The 11,520-nt window shown below is 44.5% G+C and overlaps 1 non-coding gene across 1 annotated transcript; it reads left to right on the plus strand.

Moving 5' to 3' along the window:
- Nucleotides 1–344: 344 nt before the first annotated feature.
- On the plus strand, nucleotides 345–416 carry trnat-cgu (transfer RNA threonine (anticodon CGU)). The gene has a single exon. It is a non-coding gene; the product is annotated as a tRNA-Thr (tRNA).
- The last annotated feature ends 11,104 nt before the right edge of the window (nucleotides 417–11,520 follow it).

The raw sequence follows: 11,520 nt of genomic DNA on the forward strand, positions 1-11,520 counted from the left end.
GCGGCGCCTCTGCTGCATCGAGTCCCTTTGTCTCCGTGGGTTTCCTGTCTGTCTCTGTTCTGTCAGTCCAGCTGATGGAGACTACGATACAAAAAATATAAAAGACTTGGTAACAATGCAGGACCTGCCTCAACACCCTTCTTATTATATTTCATATTGTGCTGTAATATCTCACAGTGAATCTGGTGTTCCTCAGGGTCACTTACCTACTTTGATTCAGCATTGAACAAGATAAGATAAGATAAGATAAGATAAGTGGTATACTGCACTTGTATATCACCTTTCTGCACCAATTCAAGTAATCTATGTCACTCAACATGATGTAGATTACTGGTGAGCAGTATGGCGTGGTGGCCAAGTGGTAAGGCGTTGGTCTCGTAAACCAAAGATCATGGGTTCGAACCCCATCCATGCCTGATAAGCTTTGGTGCTTCCTCTTTCAGTCTCAGAAGTGTAGTCCAAAGTGCTGTTTGGTAGACTGGACTGAGTTTCTTGAATGATGTGATGAAACACCGCTCATCCAGGAGGCTTCTTTATTTCTAAGGAACTGATGATGAGCTGATGTGTGTGTCATTAGGATTAGCTGGGTGCAGGTGTGTCGTGTTATCACCAACATCGTAAATGTAGCGTTACTTTGCTTCATTAAATGTCTGTTGAAGGTAGGAGTCGTGAAACTGTTACAAGTGTGTGCCGTAGGAAACAATCTCACTGCATATTGTAAGGCATAATATGGACTTCTTTACAAGTCGACCAGGTTGAATGTAGAACTAAACAAGTTTCCAAGCCCTGTGTTAAGTTGGAAAACCTAGATTTGCACAAGCGTTGAGACATTGTGGCCGAGCAGCAGGGTACTGTTCTTCCAAACCAAATATCGTGGGTTCATTTCTCATCCGTGCCATCAAGCTAAAATTAAATTATAGCTGCTGCGCAGCGATGGGTCGGGTCCGGGCATTTTTAGGCAATTCTGAGCAACAAGCAGAAGAATTGGAAGACATTTTGGAATTTAGCAACACAATCTGCCTTTTGCATCAGCTGAGGCTTGAACTCACAACCTCTGAAACTAAGAATCAGTTTCTATCTCACTGAGCTAATTAGTCAGTGACAATTCATGTGTAGCTTCACAAATTGACTAAGCCAGACGTGCAGGTTTAGCAGCCATCCATGCATGGAAAAGCAGATTTCAAACCACTGTAAAAAATTCAGTTATCAAAACAAAAATCTGAAAATACACATATTGCATCTAGACAGCATGGAGATGTTGATAATTTATGTCACTCTTTTAAACTCAATAAACAGAAGAAAAATAATTAAAATTGTCTTATAAAATTATTTGTTTTGTCCAAAAGACCAGAACACAAAGAGCTTCAGTTTCCTGACTCTGAGAACTGAGGAGATCAGATATGTTGATCATTTTCTGACGATCGACTAATCAGTGAATCTACTAACAGTCTCAGCTTGACTTGAATCGACACACTAATGTGTATTTCAGCTTTGGGTGACTCGAATCTGCTCTTCAGTGTGACACCAGTTAAACGCTGTCCTCGCCTCGTTTTTCTTCCCACCGCAGCAGCAGGGAGTCGATCACTTCCTGTTATTAAGTCTGCTGGAGGGTCAGAGGTGAAGGGTGAGAGGTGGAAGACAGACGCGGTGTTGACAAGAGACACACAGGGAGGCTCTGTGTGTGTGTGTGTGTGTGTGTGTGTGTGTGTGTGTGTGTGTGTGTGTGTGAGAAGCAACTGCAGAGAGTCATGAGCAATGAGAGGAGGAATTACTGAAGAATGACTGGAATTTCCTGAATGGCAGTGATGGCGGCTCTGTCTCTCTGTCTCTCTGTCTCTCTCAATCGAACACCTATAAATCAGCCGTCGTCTGAGAGTGGATGTAATCTGTCCGTGTGACTCTGCTCTGTTCTTTCTTGTGTCTCTTTATAAAGACAAACTGAGGTCAAATAAAATAATCTTTCACTGATCCTCAGAGTTTAAGTTCAGCTGTTGCATCAGCACAGAGGCACACAGAGATAAACAGAGAAAAGTAAAGGGCGTGAAACAAATATAATATAAATAAAAAATAGAAACAGAGTCAAAATCCCAAGACCAGCACTACAAATACACACTGCACCCTCGGCCAGAGTTGTACTTGAACTAATCCTTCTCAGAAGATGTGACTTGTTCCCATTCTTCACCAGAATTAGCACGTGTACCAACACGGTCTCACCCCAAGTCGTCACAGTGGACTTTCACATCTACATATTACACACTGGGCATCCTCCCCCATCTGCAGGTGACACTCTGGGACGCTGCTACCAACACCAGAACAACAACAGCACATGCTTAGGTTAAGAAAATAACATCATGCTTTGGCTCTACATTCATACAGGAAGCAAACAGCAGGCTCCCAGGTGAAAGTCCGAGGTTTATTAGACCCACCCACCGCCCCTCCCACGTGCCCTATAGTGACTTTAGATTACGTGTGTTTCATGTCATACCGCTGCAACTGGTGACGTCCAGCCATGTCACAAACTGACGCTGAATTCACTGACAAAGCAGCAGCATTTGATGACTTTGGAATAAGAATGAACTGGGTGTAAGCGCGTTTTTTAAACATGGGAAAAATGACAAAAAATGGGTGATCGACTCCTTTCCCACTGCCAGTAGACCAGTCATATACACAGTTCTGCAGCAATATGTCTTTCTGTGAGTTTTAAATGGTGTGTCACGTTTGACGTCACGGACAGGCCGGAAAACAGGTTAGTCAGAACTGAAACCAACAGAGGATGAGACCTGACCCAAGGCCAGTGACAGTGTTTCTTCTTTTTTGTATTTCTTACATATTCAGTCTCTCTTTCAAACTCGGACTGACTTGGTTCGTTACTCTAACACTGCTTCGATGGAGACGGATGGCATTTCCTGGTGGCCTGTCATGCATCATATAAAGTCACATAAATCATCATATGAATCATATAAAGGCATTCAGTGCCCTCTGAACAGGACTCATATAAATACAGAACACAGGTTGTTCTTCATGTGAGAGAGAAAATAACCTGCTGTCTGCCAGTGAGGACTTTGTGCCTTTATTAGTACGAGCCCAGTGCACGTGTGCAGCCACAAGCAGCTGTTAAAGCCAGCTGACAGCTGATCCAGCTGTGACCAGCTGCTGCTGTCATCAGAAACAGCTTCTGATGACACCTGATGCTTCAAATGAAATGCCTCATTTCTCTGAAAACATTTCAATCAGAAGAGACTCAGTCTTAGTGAAAAGAATATTTATATACTACTGCACAGAAGGATGAAAAATGTTAAAAGTCTTTGGCGATAAAACGTCATCGAGATGATGTATAATTTAGGAGGGTGATGAAGCTGTAATACAATATTTATTTTAATATTGTAATATTTTATTTTGAAGTGCTGTTTCCTAGTTCAACGACATGGCCAAACACAAGTATGACTCTCAATGTGTTAAACTGTGTGGACAATGAGAAATCTGGATCCTGGGGCTGTATGAGCTGGGAACCACTGGTTAAAATTATTTTCAGCCTGCTTGCAGCATGGCTCGAGGGATCTCTGTCAATCACACCAACACTTTGGTCCAGACCGAAATATTTCAACACATTTTTTAACAACCTGGCTTTATTCCAAAGTCGTCGAATACCGGCGCTTGGTCAGTGACTTCCAGCATCAAACATATGAAAAAAGCCGTCCTTTCATGTCGCCATGATACACCCGGCAGCATCGGGGGAAATAGGAGTGGGACAACAACGCAAGTTAAGGGGGCAGAAGTCCGAGTAGGGCGGGCAGGAGGGGTGGTGGATGGGTCCAACAATCACTAACTTTCACCCAGGAGGCCGGTGTTCACTTCCTGTAAGATTGTAAAGCCAAACCCTGTTTTGTTTTTTTTTCCTAAACCCAACCGTGTGTGTGTGTGTTGTTGAAGTAAAAATACATCAATTGGCAGTGTCGTACTGACGTAGTGCTTTTATTTTGAAAGCAAACTGTACATTTCCTGTGAAAACAGAAGTGTATTTTGAAAACAGACAATGCATGTAACAGGCTGAAGTTGACACGGCGTCCCAGAACGTCAACAACCAACACAGGGAGAACATGTCAGAGCACCTGGAGGAAACCCACGCTGACACGGGGAGAACATGTCGGAGCACCTGGAGGAAACCCACGCTGACACGGGGAGAACATGTCGGAGCACCTGGAGGAAACCCACGCTGACACAGGGAGAACATGTCAGAGCACCTGGAGGAAACCCACGCTGACACGGGGAGAACATGTCAGAGCACCTGGAGGAAACCCACGCTGACACAGGGAGAACATGTCAGAGCACCTGGAGGAAACCCACGCTGACACAGGGAGAACATGTCAGAGCACCTGGAGGAAACCCACACTGACACGGGGAGAACATGTCGGAGCACCTGGAGGAAACCCACGCTGACACGGGGAGAACATGTCGGAGCACCTGGAGGAAACCCACGCTGACACGGGGAGAACATGCAAACTCCACACAGAAGGGTTCCCGCTAGCCAGTGGATTCGAACCAGGAACCCTTTTGCTGTGAGGCAGCAGTGCTAACCACCATTTTGGCTCAACAGTTTTGAATGTTAGAGTGTCCTTGAACTCACCACCAGTCTTCTGACTGACATGCTGGAATAAAGCGGTGCAGACGAGTGTTTTCACGACAAAATCAATTTGCTTGCATGGAATTAAATTATCTCTCACATCATCTCTTAATGTGATTTTGTTTATATTTCTTTTAATTCCTTGAAGGTTGTTGTTCGTCCTTTGAGAATGACTCGTCTGTGTGACTTCCACCTGTGACTGAGTCCGTGTGAGCGGCTTCACAGTAACGAGGATCATATTATATCTCACTGAGGCACTCGAGCAGCCGGCTCAGGCCCTTAAAAACTATGTGGACGTGTTACACCTCCTGCATTGTTCTCCAAATCAGCCTGAGCTCCGGGAGGATCCTGTTACACGCTGCTGTGACCTGCCAAGCAAAAGTACAATGAAAGAGCGCACAAACACACACACAGTACTACACACTCTTTAACATGGCAAGACCTCGTTCTCACCAACGCAACAACACACAGGAAGCCATGTTTGTCCTGATGTGAGGAGGTAAACATGGGTCCAGATGGTTTCACGCTCCTCTGACGGCTCTAGTGTTTGCTGTGAGAGGACAGAATGAGTTACTCTACACAGTTTATCAGGACAAAGATACTTTACACGTGTTCGGACAAAATCAGTTGAATTTCAACTTATTTGTATCGTTTTGATTCTTCACACAATACAATGGATTCCTGTTCACAAGCACGTCAGAGGACAGAAAAGCTTGTCATCAGCTGTATCCAGGATATTTTGGCTTAATTTTTGTACAGTCGAAGCGATAACACGTCGTCCATCTTTAAATACAGTCTACGGTTCAGCCGATTTTGATTTTATTTTTCTCTTTTCTAATTTTTATAGCTTTCATTGGTGTGATTTCAGTCTGTGACGAACCAGCGTGTTGGTTTCTATAAATAAATTTGACCTGACACCAGAATCGCCTGCAGAGGGGAGAATCTGAGACGTATTTGACAGGCTGTGGAAGAAGAATTAGATGTTTGGGGGTTTTGTTTGAGGGTCAAGCTAAATCAGCTCCATGTGTGTTTGAAGGTACAGTAAATCCAGCACCCTGCCCCCGGGTTCACTTTAGGGAGAGTGGGATAAAAGCAAAGCTGACTGAAGGCTGTTTGAGAGACCCCGCCCTCAGGGGACACATCAAGAGGTAAAGTCAGCATACTTCATGTATGGAGTCAAAGTAACATGATTCTCTTTCTTTCACTCCCTCGCTCTCATTGTGTGTGTGTGTGTGTGTGTGTGTGATAATGTAACTGCCTCACTCTGTGTGTGTTCAAAATTTTTGTTTGAGTGGTGTGTGTCTGGATGTAGCTAAATGAATAGTTTTAACCACCTGAACAACAGTAAGCATTTGGGTGTGTGTAGCTCTGTGTGTTTGGACACACTTTGTTGACTGTATGTGTCTGTGTGTGTGGTGTTCGTGTGTGTGCATCTCTTCATTAATAAGTGTCTTTTTATATTGAGATTATACTGATCCATCCGCCCTGTGAACGTCTGTGCAGCGTCTCATGCTGTAGCGCAGGTTGCCAGATTTGGGTTTTGGTGTCTGTAGAAGCCCGCTCTCATTCCGAACTTTTGAAATGTCACCGCTTTGTCACTGATCTGTGCGTTAGTTAGATAAGGATGCATAAAGCCACATTTCAAAGTAGCACGATAGGCAAACTTTTCACGATGTTATGATGTGCTGCCAGTCGGCCAGATAGCAACTTTTTGGCAGTTTGATAGGCCCCTGGACTTTCACCCGGGAGCCCAGTGTTCACTTCTAGTATGAATGTAGAGCCAAACAATGATGAAAGGGGTGAAAGGCGGTGGTTTTTGAACCCATCCACCACCACTCCCACCCGCCCTACCCGGAACTCGCCCCCTTAACTTACGTCGTTGTCCCACGGTGTTTCCCCCCAACGCCACCAGGTGCCGTTCAACAACAAAGTGAAAGGACGGCTTTATTTGTCAGTGTTCAACGCCGGAAGTCACTGACCAAGCAGCAGTGTCCGATGACCTCGGAGTGAGACCAGCTTGGGTGGATAGGTCCACTCAACCTTGGACTTTCACCTGGGATCCCGGTGTTTGCTTCCTGCATGAATGGAGAGCCAAACCACGATGTTGTTTTCTAAGCCTAACCATGTGCTTTTGTTGACATCCTGGTGCCGGTTGCAGTGTCCCAGAACATCACCAGCAGATGCAGGAGGATACCTAGCACATCACGAGCAGACGTGAAAGTCCACTGACAAGGCACGATGACACAATCCTGGAAACCTTATTGTAAATACGTTTCCATCCACCTGTCTTTATGTGCACTCTCAATTTAGACATAAAAAATGGAAAGTGTAAATGACAAAAGTTTGTAATAATGTTGAAATACTACAAAAAGTTGTTACACTTTGCTGAGGTGGAGAAGTTGATGCATCAATATAAAGACAGTGTGACAAAGTGTAAAAGGAACAGCCCCAGTGAATTTATCCATCCATCCATTTTCATCTGCCTATGTGGGGACAGGTCGCCGAGGCAGCAAGCTGAGCAAAGCACCCCAGACGTCCATCTCCCCAGCGATGTTTTCCAGCTCCTCCTGGAGGACCCCAAGGTGTTCCCAGAACAGATGAGATATATAATCCCTCCAGTGTGTTCTGGGTCTGCCCCGGGGCCTCCTACCAGTGGGACATGCCTGGAAAACCTTGAACAGGAGGCGCCCAGGAGGATCCTGATCACATGTTGAACCACCTAAACTGTCCCTTTTTGGTGCGAAGGAGCAGCGGCTCTACTCTGAGCTCCCTCCAAATGTCTGAGCTCCTCCCCCTATCTCTAAGGCTGAGCCCAGACACCCTACAGAGGAAACTCATTTCAGCTGCTTATGTCTGCGATCTCATTCTTTCGGTCACTACCCAGAGCTCGTGACCATAGGTGAGGGTCTATGTTTTGTAGACAGACCAGTAAATCTAAAGCTTTGCCTCTCTGGCTCAGCTCCCTCTTCACCACAACAGTCCGGCGCAACACCCGCATCACTGCAGATGCCACGCCAAACCACCTGTCTGTCTCATGCTCCATCTCACCCTCACTCATGAACAAGACCCTGAGACACTTGAACTCCTTAGCTCGGGGCAGAAACTCTCGCTCATCTCAGCTTGTTTATCTTCTTCATTAAAGCAAATGAAATGCATGTGGTGGAACAACAGCCGTTAGGAGGGATATTTATAACTGACATGTTGACATTCACAGTTACATACAGCATCACATGAAAGTGAAATAAAGTCAAAGAAGTCAGACGTCAGCCCGCTCTCTGCCCGTCTGTAAATCTGTCTTATTTGTTTGAGTTGGAGCTTTAAACCCAAAGCACCTGTGAGACGGTGAGGATTAACCCAAACCTCGAGCTCTACACTCCACAGTGTGCAAACCCGACCCTTCAAAGCGCCTGTTCAAGCCCTCCACGAGCCTGAGCAAATATCAGCCAGCGCCAGCGAGAAAATCCAGCCGCTCCGACAGGAAGTGGCTGCAGACTTTAGTGACGTGTTAGAGACCTTTCCCCATTTTTCCCCTCAATGCAGCAAATTCCTTTAAAATGGGTCAAACCGTGTGGTTGTCTCAGACTGTGTGCTGTTCATGTGTGGGAGTGATTTTAGTCTATTGCACAGTGTAATTCTTTCATATGGTGCAAGGACAGACAGCTAAAATACCTGGTTTTGAGGGCACAGTCCCTGCTAGCAAAACAGTGATGGGTCGCTACAAAACACCCCCAACTGGTGCCTAAAAAGTCGTCAGGAAAACATCGATGACTCGCTTAATCACAACAGGTTTTGTTGTTTGTTGGGCTTGAACAGTCTGCAGCTTGGCTGGTGTCTCGCTTAGGTGTTACACCATCCACCATCCCCTCCACCTCCAGGTGCCAGCTCATACACTTCATCACTTTAGAAACGTTGATATGAAATGTGAATGAAATGTGAAAGTGCAATGTATTCCTGGTTCGCAGAAACGTACAATGGCAACATTTTCGTCTGGCAGTTGGGCTGAATTGTAGAAGCAGGGTGAGGGAGCAACTTCACATGTTTCCAAGGTGCATGGAGAGGGGAAATAAATCAAAGGCGTCGAAACTCCAGCAAAACTTGTAGGATTTAGAACAACTTTATTGCAAGAGCAATGTGTTTTGGCTCGTGGCCTTCATCAGGGTCATCATGAAAAACATTATTAACAGCATTTAAACAAGGTAGGATAGATAAGAAAAAGCTGTTGGGCTCAGGTACTACTGTTGGTTAGCAAGTTAGCCAGGCATGCTAACGTCTGCATCTTTTGTTAGAGCAGATAATCCATTCCGTACACTTTAACTCTTACTCTTTGCTCTACACTACAGCTCATCATGCCATATATTTAAAACTGGCACAAATTCAGCCATCCTCTTGGGGAAAACAAATGCTTTCAGCAACCTTCAAGACCAGCAAGCAACAAGGAAGTGCCAAAAACTGAAGTTCCTCGAATGGCCACTTGAGGCTGGCTTCAGGGGTCAGTCAATCTACATAGACACCCATGGTGAAATGTCACAGTAGCTCCATCCATTATTTCATACAGTCTATGATTACTACAAACCATCATTGCAAATGTGTCAATTCTGACAGAAAAACAGCAAATGCACCCTGAGCCTAACATAGAATATGTACAGTAGATAACTTGTGGATGTGGTGCAAACATAGAAAATGCCACCTTGGATATTGAATTACTGGAAAAAGCATATTAGGCTGCAACTAATGATTATCTTCATTATCTCTATCTGCCAGTTATTTTCCTGATTAAGAGTTTCTAAGAGCTCAAGCTGACATCTTCAGATGTCTCATTTGGTTCAACCAACAATCCAAAACCCAAAGATGCTCAGTTTACCATCGTAAACATGCAACATGCAAACATGCAAAGCAACAAATACTTAAAGGGAAATTTCGGTTTATTTCAACCTGTCTCCTATCGTCCTAAATTTGTTTCAAGTGACTAGTGACATAAAAATAATAGTTAGCATGTTAGCCGTTAGCCTAGATACAGGGCGCATAGTAGCGTCAGACCTGTTAAAACGTAAGTGAACGGGCAACCTTCAAGTGCAAAGTTAGTCCACTAAACAAGCTTTTTTTCCACAAAGACCGCCTCATATCGTTAGGATAAATGTCAGAGAACATATAGAAAACCACATGTAAACGTGTTGTCTTACCTTACCGGTGTGCTGCCATGTTTGTTTACCATTTAGCTCTGCTTTCCAAAGCGCGGCCGAAATATATCTGGCGAGCTCTAGATAAAGCCCAGCTGGATACTACTCCAGGTGGAGGTGTCTTGTCCTCGGTCACATCCAGACCTTGAAAATAAGGCTGCAGCCGGTCCCATTCCTTGCAACAGAGGCACTCCTCTTCTGTGGGCACTGGGGCACAGCATTCACAGGTACACCACCGATCTCCAGAGCTACGCAGCCTTGCAGCAGCCATTCGTCCTCTCTCGTCCTCTACCTGTTGCGCCTCTCTCTCTCTCCTCCTCCGTTCTTCAATTTCATGAAGCTCTTCGTCAGTGTATTCTGGCTCAAATAAATAAGGGCGGCCATCAAACTCCGCAAAATCAAATTCCTCCTTCACAAAGTCGAAGTCTGGCAAAAAGTCAGCCATTATTCTATAAATCTTTCATAAAATAAATGAATGAACTTTTCAGGCTACTGTCCGGTTCTGCCTTCCAGCTGTTGCTGCTTGTTCTCGCGAGATTTCGGCCGCACTTTGGAAAGCAGAGCTAGATGGTAAACAAACATGGCAGCACACCGGTAAGGTAAGACAACACGTTTACATGTCATTTTCTATATGTTCTCTGACATTTATCCTAACGATATGAGGCGGTCTTTGTGGAAAAAAAGCTTGTTTAGTGGACTAACTTTGCACTTGAAGGTTGCCCGTTCACTTACGTTTTAACAGGTCTGATGCTACTATGCGCCCCGGCTGTATCTAGGCTAACGGCTAACATGCTAACTATTATTTTTATGTCACTAGTCACTTGAAACAAATTTAGGACGATAGGAGACAGGTTGAAATAAACCGAAATTTCCCTTTAAAGTTGAGAAGCTGACGCCAGAAATTAATTATTAGTATTTTCTGCTTAAAAACATACTTAAAGGTCCAGTGAGAAGGATTTATAGGATTCAGTGGCATCTAGTGGTGAGGTAACAGACTGCAATCAATTGATACTTCTCTCTTATGCCAGTCATGTAGGAGAACTACAGAGGTACACATGAAAAAGTTTGTGGCCCTATTGAGAGCCAGTGTTTGGCTTGTTTTGGTTTGTCTGTTTTGGGCTACCATAGAAACAACATGGCAGACTCCGTAGAAGAGGACCTGCTTCGTATGTAGACATGAACAGCTAAGGTAACAAAAACACAACACTTCTTATTTTCAGGTGATTATACATTAAAGAAAACATAGTTATGAATATTATATTCCATCTCTGCCAATATATCCTCCTATGAATTTATTTTCTGGTGATCGACTCATCAGTTAATCGACTGATGTGGAGTTCAAGATGATCACTCAAGGGTCAAAGGGTTTAAATAACTCTCACTGAATAAAACACTCAGATAAGACATGAATAGGATCAGACACTTCCAGTAACTCCACACAGGATCTATTCATTGCACAGCAGGACCCTGTCTAATACCTGGCAGCCTTCACCATAATATTTACTTCTAATGAGGCTGTGGATAAAAGGGTTAGTGCGCTCAGTTCCTCTGCATGCAGGAGAAACCCAGCACCCACCACATCTGATGTAGCGTGTGTTCAGACCCAAAATAGCTCAGAAATAATGTGAGGAGCTGCGTGTTGTTTCAGGAGGATGAAGCACAGATGAAAGTCCAGTTTGAGACATAGATCCACGACTCTGAAGGCTTATCAGATGTTAAAAC

The sequence above is a fragment of the Epinephelus lanceolatus genome, chromosome 1 (assembly GCF_041903045.1).
Source record: "Epinephelus lanceolatus isolate andai-2023 chromosome 1, ASM4190304v1, whole genome shotgun sequence".
NCBI classification, from domain to species: Eukaryota; Metazoa; Chordata; class Actinopteri; order Perciformes; family Serranidae; genus Epinephelus; species Epinephelus lanceolatus.